Below are 13,248 nucleotides of genomic sequence, written 5' to 3'. Positions count from 1 at the left end.
ATGGTTAGCGTGTTCGGCTTTTTATCGAAAGGTTGGTGGTTCGAGACCACCCGTGAGAGGGGTTGTGGGATCTCAGATGTAGCGTAAAAAGTCAAAACGTTTCCACAATACGTGACAACGATTTAATTTCTGAGCTTTCGTGGCTCAATGTTTAGCGCGTTCGGCTGTTAACCAATAGGTTGGTGGTTCGAGCCCACCCGGGAGCGGTGTTGTGGGGTCTCAGATGTAGTGTAAAAAGTCAAAACCTTTCCACAATACGTGACAACCGTTTAATTTCTGAGCATCCGTGGCTCAATATTTAGCGCGTTCGGCTGTTAACCAATAGTGGGTTTTTCGAGCCCACCCGGGAGCGGTGTTGTTGGATCTCAAATGTAACGTATAAAGAAAAAGTTTTTCCACAATACCTGACTACCATTTAATTTTTGGGCTTCCGTGGCGCAATGGTTAGCGCGCTCAGCTGTTATTCAAAAGGTAGGTGGTTCGAGCCCACCAGGGAGCGGTGTTGTGATATCTCAAATGTAACGTATAAAGCCAAAGTTTTTCCACAATACTTGACGACCATTTAATTTTTGGGCTTCCGTGGCGCAATGGTTAGCGCGTTCAGCTGTTAAGCGAAAGGTTGGTGGTTCGAGACCACCCGGGAGAGGTGTTGTGGGATCTCAGATGTAGCGTAAAAAGTCAAAACTTTCCCACAATACGTGACTACCATTTAATTTCTGAGCATCCGTGCCTCAATATTTAGCGCGGTCGGCTGTTAACCAATAGGTGTGTTTTTCGAGCCCACCCGGGAGCGGTGTTGTGGGATCTCAAATGTAACGTATAAAGAAAAAGTTTTTCCACAATACCTGACTACCATTTAGTTTTTGGGCTTCCGTGGCGCAATGGTTAGCGCGCTCAGCTGTTATTCAAAAGGTTGGTGGTTCGAGCCCACCAGGGAGCGGTGTTGTGATATCTCAAATATAACGTATAAAGCCAAAGTTTTTCCACAATACTTGACGACCATTTAATTTTTGGGCTTCCTAGGCGCAATGGTTAGCGCAATCAGCTGTTAACCGAAAGATTGGTCGTTCGAGCCCACCCTAGAGAGGTGTTGTGGGGTCTCAGATGTGGCGTGAAAAGTCATAATTTTTTCACAATACCTGACAACCATTTAATTTCTGAGCTTCCGTGGCTCAATGGTTAGCGCGTTCGGCTGTTTACCAATAGGTTGGTGGTTCGAGCCCGACCGGGAGAGGTTTTGTGCGGTCTCATATGTAGCGTATAAAGTCAAAACTTTTCCACAAAACGTGACAATCATTTAATTTCTGAGCTTTCGTGGTTCAATGTTTAGCGCGTCCGGCTGTTAACCAATAGGTTGGTGGTTCGAGACCACCCGGAAGCGGTGTTGTGGGGTCTCAAATGTAACGTAAAAAGCCAAAGTTTTTCCACAATACCTGACGACCATTCAATTTTTGGGCTTCCGTGGCGCAATGGTTAGCGCGTTCGGCTGTTAATCGAAAGGTTGGTGGTTCGAGCCCACCCGGGAGAGGTGTTGTGGGGTCTCAGATTTAGCGTAAAAATCAAAACTTTTCCACAATACGTGACAACCATTTAATTTTTGGGCTTCCGTGGCGCAATGGTTTGCGCGTTCGGCTCTTAACCGAAAGGTTGGTGGTTCGAGCCCACCCGGGAGCGGTGTTGTGAGGTCTCAGATGTAACGAAAAAAGTAAGAGTTTTTCCACAAAACCTGACGAACATTTAATTTTTGGGCTTCCGTGGCGCAATGGTTAGCGCGTTCAGCTGTTAAGCGAAAGGTTGGTGGTTCGAGACCACCCGGGAGAGGTGTTGTGGGATCTCAGATGTAGCGTAAAAAGTCAAAACTTTTCCACAATACTTGACAACCATTTATTTACTGAGATTCCGTGGATCAATGGTTATCGCGTTCGGCTGTTAACCAATAGGTTGGTGGTTCGAGACCATTCGGAAGCGGTGTTGTGGGGTCTCAAATGTAACGTAAAAAGCCAAAGTTTTTCCACAATACCTGACGACCATTTAATTTTTGGGCTTCCGTGGGGCAATGGTTAGCGCGCTCGGCTGTTAATCGAAAGGTTGGTGGTTCGAGCCCACCCGGGAGAGGGGTTGTGAGGTCTCAGATATAAAGAAAAAAGTATGGGTTTTTCCACAATACCTGACGACCGTTTAATTTTTGGGCTCTGTGGCGCAATGGTTAGCGCAATCAGCTGTTAACCGAAAGATTGGTCGTTCGAGCCCACCCTAGAGAGGTGTTGTGGGGTCTCAGATGTGGCGTGAAAAGTCATAACTTTTTCACAATACCTGACAACCATTGAATTTCTGAGCTTCCGTGGCTCAATGGTTAGCGCGATTGGATTTTAACCAATAGGTTGGTGGTTCGAGCCCGACCGGGAGAGGTTTTGTGGGGTCTCATATGTAGCGTAAAAAGTCAAAACTTTTCCACAATACCTGACGACCGTTTAATTTTTGGGCTTCCGTGGCGCAATGGTTAGCGCAATCAGCTGTTAACCGAAAGATTGGTCGTTCGAGCCCACCCTAGAGAGGTGTTGTGGGGTCTCAGATGTGGCGTGAAAAGTCATAACTTTTTCACAATACCTGACAACCATTTAATTTCTGAGCTTCCGTGGCTCAATGGTTAGCGCGTTTGGCTTTTAACCAATAGGTTGGTGGTTCGAGCCCGACCGGGAGAGGTTTTGTGGGGTCTCATATGTAGCGTAAAAAGTCAAAACTTTTCCACAATACGTGACAACCATTTAATTTCTGAGCTTTCGTGGCTCAATGTTAAGCGCGTTCGGCTGTTAACCCACCCGGGAGCGGTGTTGTGGGATCTCAAATTCAACGTATAAGCCAAAGTTTTTCCACAATACTTGACGACCATTTAATTTTCGGGCTTCCGTGGCGCAATGGTTAGCGCGTTCGGCTGTTAACCGAAAGGTTGGTGGTTCGAGCCCACCCGGGAGCGGTGTTGTGAGGTCTCAGATGTAACGAAAAAAGTAAGAGTTTTCCCACAAAACCTGACGAACATTTAATTTTTGGGCTTCCGTGGCGCAATGGTTAGCGCGTTCAGCTGTTAAGCGAAAGGTTGGTGGTTCGAGCCCACCCTAGAGAGGTTTTGTGGGGTCTCAGATGTAGCGTAAAAAGTCAAAACGTTTCCACAATACGTGACAACCATTTAATTTCTGAGCTTCGTGGCTCAATGTTTAGCGCGTTCGGCTGTTAACCAATAGGTTGGTGGTTCGAGCCCGACCGGGAGAGGTTTTGTGGGGTCTCATATATAGCCTAAAATGTCAAAACTTTTCCACAAAACGTGACAACCATTTAATTTCTGAGCTTTCGTGGCTCTATGTTTAGCGCGTTCGGCTGTTAACCAATAGGTTGGTGGTTCGAGCCCAACCGGGAGCGGTGTTGTGGGATCTCAAATGTAACGTACAAAGGCAAAATTTTTCCACAAAACCTGACGAACATTTAATTTTTGGGCTTCCGTGGCGCAATGGTTAGCGCGTTCAGCTGTTAAGCGAAAGGTTGGTGGTTCGAGACCACCCGGGAGAGGGGTTGTGAGGTCTCAGATGTAACGAAAAAAGTAAGAGTTTTTCCACAATACCTGACGACCATTTAATTTTTGGGCTTCCGTGGCGCAATGGTTAGCGCAATCTGCTGTTAACCGAAAGATTGGTCGTTCGAGCCCACCCTAGAGAGGTGTTGTGGGGTCTCAGATGTGGCGTGAAAAGTCATAACTTTTTCACAATACCTGACAACCATTTAATTTCTGAGCTTCCGTGGCTCAATGGTTAGCGCGTACGGCTGTTAACCAATAGGTTGGTGGTTCGAGCCCACCCGGGAGAGGTTTTGTGGGGTCTCATTTGTAGCGTAAAAAGTCAAAACCTTTCCACAAAACGAGACAACCGTTTAATTTCTGAGCTTTCGTGGCTCAATGTTTAGCGCGGTCAGCTGTTAACCGAAAGATTGGTCGTTCGAGCCCACCCGGGAGCGGTGTTGTGGGGTCTCAGATGTAGTGTAAAAAGTCAAAACCTTTCCACAATACGTGACAACCGTTTAATTTCTGAGCATCCGTGGCTCAATATTTAGCGCGTTCGGCTGTTAACCAATAGTGGGTTTTTCGAGCCCACCCGGGAGCGGTGTTGTTGGATCTCAAATGTAACGTATAAAGAAAAAGTTTTTCCACAATACCTGACTACCATTTAATTTTTGGGCTTCCGTGGCGCAATGGTTAGCGCGCTCAGCTGTTATTCAAAAGGTAGGTGGTTCGAGCCCACCAGGGAGCGGTGTTGTGATATCTCAAATGTAACGTATAAAGCCAAAGTTTTTTCACAATACTTGACGACCATTTAATTTTTGGGCTTCCGTGGCGCAATGGTTAGCGCGTTCAGCTGTTAAGCGAAAGGTTGGTGGTTCGAGACCACCCGGGAGAGGTGTTGTGGGATCTCAGATGTAGCGTAAAAAGTCAAAACTTTTCCACAATACGTGACTACCATTTAATTTCTGAGCATCCGTGCCTCAATATTTAGCGCGGTCGGCTGTTAACCAATAGGTGTGTTTTTCGAGCCCACCCGGGAGCGGTGTTGTGGGATCTCAAATGTAACGTATAAAGAAAAAGTTTTTCCACAATACCTGACTACCATTTAGTTTTTGGGCTTCCGTGGCGCAATGGTTAGCGCGCTCAGCTGTTATTCAAAAGGTTGGTGGTTCGAGCCCACCAGGGAGCGGTGTTGTGATTTCTCAAATGTAACGTATAAAGCCAAAGTTTTTCCACAATACTTGACGACCATTTAATTTTTGGGCTTCCTAGGCGCAATGGTTAGCGCAATCAGCTGTTAACCGAAAGATTGGTCGTTCGAGCCCACCCTAGAGAGGTGTTGTGGGGTCTCAGATGTGGCGTGAAAAGTCATAACTTTTTCACAATACCTGACAACCATTTAATTTCTGAGCTTCCGTGGCTCAATGGTTAGCGCGTTCGGCTGTTTACCAATAGGTTGGTGGTTCGAGCCCGACCGGGAGAGGTTTTGTGCGGTCTCATATGTAGCGTATAAAGTCAAAACTTTTCCACAAAACGTGACAATCATTTAATTTCTGAGCTTTCGTGGTTCAATGTTTAGCGCGTCCGGCTGTTAACCAATAGGTTGGTGGTTCGAGACCACCCGGAAGCGGTGTTGTGGGGTCTCAAATGTAACGTAAAAAGCCAAAGTTTTTCCACAATACCTGACGACCATTCAATTTTTGGGCTTCCGTGGCGCAATGGTTAGCGCGTTCGGCTGTTAATCGAAAGGTTGGTGGTTCGAGCCCACCCGGGAGAGGTGTTGTGGGGTCTCAGATGTAGCGTAAAAATCCAAACTTTTCCACAATACGTGACAACCATTTAATTTTTGGGCTTCCGTGGCGCAATGGTTAGCGCGTTCGGCTCTTAACCGAAAGGTTGGTGGTTCGAGCCCACTCGGGAGCGGTGTTGTGAGGTCTCAGATGTAACGAAAAAAGTAACAGTTTTTCCACAAAGCCTGACGAACATTTAATTTTTGGGCTTCCGTGGCGCAATGGTTAGCGCGTTCAGCTGTTAAGCGAAAGGTTGGTGGTTCGAGACCACCCGGGAGAGGTGTTGTGGGATCTCAGATGTAGCGTAAAAAGTCAAAACTTTTCCACAATACGTGACAACCATTTATTTTCTGAGATTCCGTGGATCAATGGTTAGCGCGTTCGGCTGTTAACCAATAGGTTGGTGGTTCGAGACCATTCGGAAGCGGTGTTGTGGGGTCTCAAATGTAACGTAAAAAGCCAAAGTTTTTCCACAATACCTGACGACCATTTAATTTTTGGGCTTCCGTGGGGCAATGGTTAGCGCGCTCGGCTGTTAATCGAAAGGTTGGTGGTTCGAGCCCACCCGGGAGAGGGGTTGTGAGATCTCAGATGTAAAGAAAAAAGTATGGGTTTTTCCACAATACCTGACGACCGTTTAATTTTTGGGCTCTGTGGCGCAATGGTTAGCGCAATCAGCTGTTAACCGAAAGATTGGTCGTTCGAACCCACCCTTGAGAGGTGTTGTGGGGTCTCAGATGTGGCGTGAAAAGTCATAACTTTTTCACAATACCTGACAACCATTGAATTTCTGAGCTTCCGTGGCTCAATGGTTAGCGCGATTGGCTTTTAACCAATAGGTTGGTGGTTCGAGCCCGACCGGGAGAGGTTTTGTGGGGTCTCATATGTAGCGTAAAAAGTCAAAACTTTTCCACAATACCTGACGACCGTTTAATTTTTGGGCTTCCGTGGCGCAATGGTTAGCGCAATCAGCTGTTAACCGAAAGATTGGTCGTTCGAGCCCACCCTAGAGAGGTGTTGTGGGGTCTCAGATGTGGCGTGAAAAGTCATAACTTTTTCACAATACCTGACAACCATTTAATTTGTGAGCTTCCGTGGCTCAATGGTTAGCGCGTTTGGCTTTTAACCAATAGGTTGGTGGTTCGAGCCCGACCGGGAGAGGTTTTGTGGGGTCTCATATGTAGCGTAAAAAGTCAAAACTTTTCCACAAAACGTGACAACCATTTAATTTCTGAGCTTTCGTGGTTCAATGTTTAGCGCGTCCGGCTGTTAACCAATAGGTTGGTGGTTCGAGACCACCCGGAAGCGGTTTTGTGGGGTCTCAAATGTAACGTAAAAAGCCAAAGTTTTTCCACAATACCTGACGACCAATTAATTTTTGGGCTTCCGTGGCGCAATGGTTAGCGCGTTCGGCTGTTAATCGAAAGGTTGGTGGTTCGAGCCCACCCGGGAGAGGTGTTGTGGGGTCTCAGATGTAGCGTAAAAAGTCAAAACTTTTCCACAATACGTGACAACCATTTAATTTCTGAGCTTCGTGGCTCAATGTTTAGCGCGTTCGGCTGTTAACCAATAGGTTGGTGGTTCGAGCCCGACCGGGAGAGGTTTTGTGGGGTCTCATATATAGCCTAAAATGTCAAAACTTTTCCACAAAACGTGACAACCATTTAATTTCTGAGATTTCGTGGCTCTATGTTTAGCGCGTTCGGCTGTTAACCAATAGGTTGGTGGTTCGAGCCCAACCGGGAGCGGTGTTGTGGGATCTCAAATGTAACGTACAAAGGCAAAATTTTTCCACAAAACCTGACGAACATTTAATTTTTGGGCTTCCGTGGCGCAATGGTTAGCGCGTTCAGCTGTTAAGCGAAAGGTTGGTGGTTCGAGACCACCCGGGAGAGGGGTTGTGAGGTCTCAGATGTAACGAAAAAAGTAAGAGTTTTTCCACAATACCTGACGACCATTTAATTTTTGGGCTTCCGTGGCGCAATGGTTAGCGCAATCAGCTGTTAACCGAAAGATTGGTCGTTCGAGCCCACCCTAGAGAGGTGTTGTGGGGTCTCAGATGTGGCGTCAAAAGTCATAACTTTTTCACAATACCTGTAAACCATTTAATTTCTGAGCTTCCGTGGCTCAATGGTTAGCGCGTACGGCTGTTAACCAATAGGTTGGTGGTTCGAGCCCACCCGGGAGAGGTTTTGTGGGGTCTCATTTGTAGCGTAAAAAGTCAAAACTTTTCCACAAAACGAGACAACCGTTTAATTTCTGAGCTTTCGTGGCTCAATGTTTAGCGCGGTCAGCTGTTAACCGAAAGATTGGTCGTTCGAGCCCACCCTAGAGAGGTGTTGTGGGGTCTCAGATGTAGCGTGAAAAGTCATAACTTTTTCACAATACCTGACAACCATTTAATTTCTGAGCTTCCGTGGCTAATGGTTAGCGCGTTCAGCTTTTAACCAATAGGTTGGTGGTTCGATCCCACCCGGGAGCGGTGTTGTGAGGTCTCAGATGTAACGAAAAAAGTAAGAGTTTTCCACAATACCTGACGACCATTTAATTTTTGGGCTTCCGTGGCGCAATGGTTAGCGCAATCAGCTGTTAACCGAAAGATTGGTCGTTCGAGCCCACCCTAGAGAGGTGTTGTGGGGTCTCAGATGTGGCGTGAAAAGTCATAACTTTTTCACAATACCTGACATCCATTTAATTTCTGAGCTTTCGTGGCTCAATGTTTAGCGCGTTCGGCTCTTAACCGAAAGGTTGGTGGTTCGAGCCCACTCGGGAGCGGTGTTGTGAGGTCTCAGATGTAACGAAAAAAGTAAGAGTTTTTCCACAAAACCTGACGAACATTTAATTTTTGGGCTTCCGTGGCGCAATGGTTAGCGCGTTCAGCTGTTAAGCGAAAGGTTGGTGGTTCGAGACCACCCGGGAGAGGTGTTGTGGGATCTCAGATGTAGCGTAAAAAGTCAAAACTTTTCCACAATACTTGACAACCATTTATTTACTGAGATTCCGTGGATCACTGGTTATCGCGTTCGGCTGTTAACCAATAGGTTGGTGGTTCGAGACCATTCGGAAGCGGTGTTGTGGGGTCTCAAATGTAACGTAAAAAGCCAAAGTTTTTCCACAATACCTGACGACCATTTAATTTTTGGGCTTCCGTGGCGCAATGGTTAGCGCGTTAGGCTGTTAACCAAAAGGTTGGTGGTTCAAGCCGACCCGGGAGCGGTGTTGTGAGGTCTCAGATGTAACGAAAAAAGTAAGAGTTTTTCCACAAAACCTGACGAACATTTAATTTTTGGGCTTCCGTGGCGCAATGGTTAGCGCGTTCAGTTGTTAAGCGAAAGGTTGGTGGTTCGAGACCACCCGGGAGAGGTGTTGTGGGATCTCAGATGTAGCGTAAAAAGTCAAAACTTTTCCACAATACGTGACAACCATTTATTTTTTGAGATTCCGTGGATCAATGGTTAGCGCGTTCGGCTGTTAACCAATAGGTTGGTGGTTCGAGACCATTCGGAAGCGGTGTTGTGGGGTCTCAAATGTAACGTAAAAAGCCAAAGTTTTTCCACAATACCTGACGACCATTTAATTTTTGGGCTTCCGTGGGGCAATGGTTAGCGCGCTCGGCTGTTAATCGAAAGGTTGGTGGTTCGAGCCCACCCGGGAGAGGGGTTGTGAGGTCTCAGATGTAAAGAAAAAAGTATGGGTTTTTCCACAATACCTGACGACCGTTTAATTTTTGGGCTCTGTGGCGCAATGGTTAGCGCAATCAGCTGTTAACCGAAAGATTGGTCGTTCGAACCCACCCTTGAGAGGTGTTGTGGGGTCTCAGATGTGGCGTGAAAAGTCATAACTTTTTCACAATACCTGACAACCATTGAATTTCTGAGCTTCCGTGGCTCAATGGTTAGCGCGATTGGCTTTTAACCAATAGGTTGGTGGTTCGAGCCCGACCGGGAGAGGTTTTGTGGGGTCTCATATGTAGCGTAAAAAGTCAAAACTTTTCCACAATACGTGACAACCATTTATTTTCTGAGATTCCGTGGATCAATGGTTAGCGCGTTCGGCTGTTAACCAATAGGTTGGTGGTTCGAGACCATTCGGAAGCGGTGTTGTGGGGTCTCAAATGTAACGTAAAAAGCCAAAGTTTTTCCACAATACCTGACGACCATTTAATTTTTGGGCTTCCGTGGGGCAATGGTTAGCGCGCTCGGCTGTTAATCGAAAGGTTGGTGGTTCGAGCCCACCCGGGAGAGGGGTTGTGAGGTCTCAGATGTAAAGAAAAAGTATGGGTTTTTCCACAATACCTGACGACCGTTTAATTTTTGGGCTCTGTGGCGCAATGGTTAGCGCAATCAGCTGTTAACCGAAAGATTGGTCGTTCGAGCCCACCCTTGAGAGGTGTTGTGGGGTCTCAGATGTGGCGTGAAAAGTCATAACTTTTTCACAATACCTGACAACCATTCAATTTCTGAGCTTCCGTGGCTCAATGGTTAGCGCGATTGGCTTTTAACCAATAGGTTGGTGGTTCGAGCCCGACCGGGAGAGGTTTTGTGGGGTCTCATATGTAGCGTAAAAAGTCAAAACTTTTCCACAATACCTGACGACCGTTTAATTTTTGGGCTTCCGTGGCGCAATGGTTAGCGCAATCAGCTGTTAACCGAAAGATTGGTCGTTCGAGCCCACCCTAGAGAGGTGTTGTGGGGTCTCAGATGTGGCGTGAAAAGTCATAACTTTTTCACAATACCTGACAACCATTTAATTTGTGAGCTTCCGTGGCTCAATGGTTAGCGCGTTTGGCTTTTAACCAATAGGTTGGTGGTTCGAGCCCGACCGGGAGAGGTTTTGCGGGGTCTCATATGTAGCGTAAAAAGTCAAAACTTTTCCACAAAACGTGACAACCATTTAATTTCTGAGCTTTCGTGGTTCAATGTTTAGCGCGTCCGGCTGTTAACCAATAGGTTGGTGGTTCGAGACCACCCGGAAGCGGTGTTGTGGGGTCTCAAATGTAACGTAAAAAGCCAAAGTTTTTCCACAATACCTGACGACCAATTAATTTTTGGGCTTCCGTGGCGCAATGGTTAGCGCGTTCGGCTGTTAATCGAAAGGTTGGTGGTTCGAGCACACCCGGGAGAGGTGTTGTGGGGTCTCAGATGTAGCGTAAAAAGTCAAAACTTTTCCACAATACGTGACAACCATTTAATTTCTGAGCTTCGTGGCTCAATGTTTAGCGCGTTCGGCTGTTAACCAATAGGTTGGTGGTTCGAGCCCGACCGGGAGAGGTTTTGTGGGGTCTCATATATAGCCTAAAATGTCAAAACTTTTCCACAAAACGTGACAACCATTTAATTTCTGAGCTTTCGTGGCTCTATGTTTAGCGCGTTCGGCTGTTAACCAATAGGTTGGTGGTTCGAGCCCAACCGGGAGCGGTGTTGTGGGATCTCAAATGTAACGTACAAAGGCAAAATTTTTCCACAAAACCTGACGAACATTTAATTTTTGGGCTTCCGTGGCGCAATGGTTAGCGCGTTCAGTTGTTAAGCGAAAGGTTGGTGGTTCGAGACCACCCGGGAGAGGTGTTGTGGGATCTCAGATGTAGCGTAAAAAGTCAAAACTTTTCCACAATACGTGACAACCATTTATTTTTTGAGATTCCGTGGATCAATGGTTAGCGCGTTCGGCTGTTAACCAATAGGTTGGTGGTTCGAGACCATTCGGAAGCGGTGTTGTGGGGTCTCAAATGTAACGTAAAAAGCCAAAGTTTTTCCACAATACCTGACGACCATTTAATTTTTGGGCTTCCGTGGGGCAATGGTTAGCGCGCTCGGCTGTTAATCGAAAGGTTGGTGGTTCGAGCCCACCCGGGAGAGGGGTTGTGAGGTCTCAGATGTAAGGAAAAAAGTATGGGTTTTTCCACAATACCTGACGACCGTTTAATTTTTGGGCTCTGTGGCGCAATGGTTAGCGCAATCAGCTGTTAACCGAAAGATTGGTCGTTCGAACCCACCCTTGAGAGGTGTTGTGGGGTCTCAGATGTGGCGTGAAAAGTCATAACTTTTTCACAATACCTGACAACCATTGAATTTCTGAGCTTCCGTGGCTCAATGGTTAGCGCGATTGGCTTTTAACCAATAGGTTGGTGGTTCGAGCCCGACCGGGAGAGGTTTTGTGGGGTCTCATATGTAGCGTAAAAAGTCAAAACTTTTCCACAATACGTGACAACCATTTATTTTCTGAGATTCCGTGGATCAATGGTTAGCGCGTTCGGCTGTTAACCAATAGGTTGGTGGTTCGAGACCATTCGGAAGCGGTGTTGTGGGGTCTCAAATGTAACGTAAAAAGCCAAAGTTTTTCCACAATACCTGACGACCATTTAATTTTTGGGCTTCCGTGGGGCAATGGTTAGCGCGCTCGGCTGTTAATCGAAAGGTTGGTGGTTCGAGCCCACCCGGGAGAGGGGTTGTGAGGTCTCAGATGTAAAGAAAAAGTATGGGTTTTTCCACAATACCTGACGACCGTTTAATTTTTGGGCTCTGTGGCGCAATGGTTAGCGCAATCAGCTGTTAACCGAAAGATTGGTCGTTCGAGCCCACCCTTGAGAGGTGTTGTGGGGTCTCAGATGTAGCGTGAAAAGTCATAACTTTTTCACAATACCTGACAACCATTCAATTTCTGAGCTTCCGTGGCTCAATGGTTAGCGCGATTGGCTTTTAACCAATAGGTTGGTGGTTCGAGCCCGACCGGGAGAGGTTTTGTGGGGTCTCATATGTAGCGTAAAAAGTCAAAACTTTTCCACAATACCTGACGACCGTTTAATTTTTGGGCTTCCGTGGCGCAATGGTTAGCGCAATCAGCTGTTAACCGAAAGATTGGTCGTTCGAGCCCACCCTAGAGAGGTGTTGTGGGGTCTCAGATGTGGCGTGAAAAGTCATAACTTTTTCACAATACCTGACAACCATTTAATTTGTGAGCTTCCGTGGCTCAATGGTTAGCGCGTTTGGCTTTTAACCAATAGGTTGGTGGTTCGAGCCCGACCGGGAGAGGTTTTGCGGGGTCTCATATGTAGCGTAAAAAGTCAAAACTTTTCCACAAAACGTGACAACCATTTAATTTCTGAGCTTTCGTGGTTCAATGTTTAGCGCGTCCGGCTGTTAACCAATAGGTTGGTGGTTCGAGACCACCCGGAAGCGGTGTTGTGGGGTCTCAAATGTAACGTAAAAATCCAAAGTTTTTCCACAATACCTGACGACCAATTAATTTTTGGGCTTCCGTGGCGCAATGGTTAGCGCGTTCGGCTGTTAATCGAAAGGTTGGTGGTTCGAGCACACCCGGGAGAGGTGTTGTGGGGTCTCAGATGTAGCGTAAAAAGTCAAAACTTTTCCACAATACGTGACAACCATTTAATTTCTGAGCTTCGTGGCTCAATGTTTAGCGCGTTCGGCTGTTAACCAATAGGTTGGTGGTTCGAGCCCGACCGGGAGAGGTTTTGTGGGGTCTCATATATAGCCTAAAATGTCAAAACTTTTCCACAAAACGTGACAACCATTTAATTTCTGAGCTTTCGTGGCTCTATGTTTAGCGCGTTCGGCTGTTAACCAATAGGTTGGTGGTTCGAGCCCAACCGGGAGCGGTGTTGTGGGATCTCAAATGTAACGTACAAAGGCAAAATTTTTCCACAAAACCTGACGAACATTTAATTTTTGGGCTTCCGTGGCGCAATGGTTAGCGCGTTCAGCTGTTAAGCGAAAGGTTGGTGGTTCGAGACCACCCGGGAGAGGGGTTGTGAGGTCTCAGATGTAACGAAAAAAGTAAGAGTTTTTCCACAATACCTGACGACCATTTAATTTTTGGGCTTCCGTGGCGCAATGGTTAGCGCAATCAGCTGTTAACCGAAAGATTGGTCGTTCGAGCCCACCCTAGAGA

The 13,248-nt window shown here is 46.7% G+C and overlaps 4 non-coding genes across 4 annotated transcripts; all 4 read left to right on the top strand.

Moving 5' to 3' along the window:
* Nucleotides 1-1,601: 1,601 nt before the first annotated feature.
* TRNAK-CUU (transfer RNA lysine (anticodon CUU)) lies at nt 1,602-1,674 on the top strand. The gene has a single exon. It is a non-coding gene; the product is annotated as a tRNA-Lys (tRNA).
* A 1,227-nt stretch (nt 1,675-2,901) lies between these two features.
* On the top strand, nt 2,902-2,974 carry TRNAN-GUU (transfer RNA asparagine (anticodon GUU)). The gene has a single exon. It is a non-coding gene; the product is annotated as a tRNA-Asn (tRNA).
* Nucleotides 2,975-5,397: 2,423 nt separating this feature from the next.
* TRNAK-CUU (transfer RNA lysine (anticodon CUU)) lies at nt 5,398-5,470 on the top strand. The gene has a single exon. It is a non-coding gene; the product is annotated as a tRNA-Lys (tRNA).
* Nucleotides 5,471-8,039: 2,569 nt separating this feature from the next.
* Nucleotides 8,040-8,112, top strand: TRNAK-CUU (transfer RNA lysine (anticodon CUU)). The gene has a single exon. It is a non-coding gene; the product is annotated as a tRNA-Lys (tRNA).
* The last annotated feature ends 5,136 nt before the right edge of the window (nt 8,113-13,248 follow it).

This window comes from Phalangium opilio, unplaced genomic scaffold, assembly GCF_054372755.1.
Source record: "Phalangium opilio isolate 3A_F unplaced genomic scaffold, DU_Popi_V2 ptg000070l_1, whole genome shotgun sequence".
NCBI classification, from domain to species: Eukaryota; Metazoa; Arthropoda; class Arachnida; order Opiliones; family Phalangiidae; genus Phalangium; species Phalangium opilio.
Note: the sequence above shows the minus strand (reverse complement) of the source record. Positions and strands in the feature narration are given on the sequence as shown.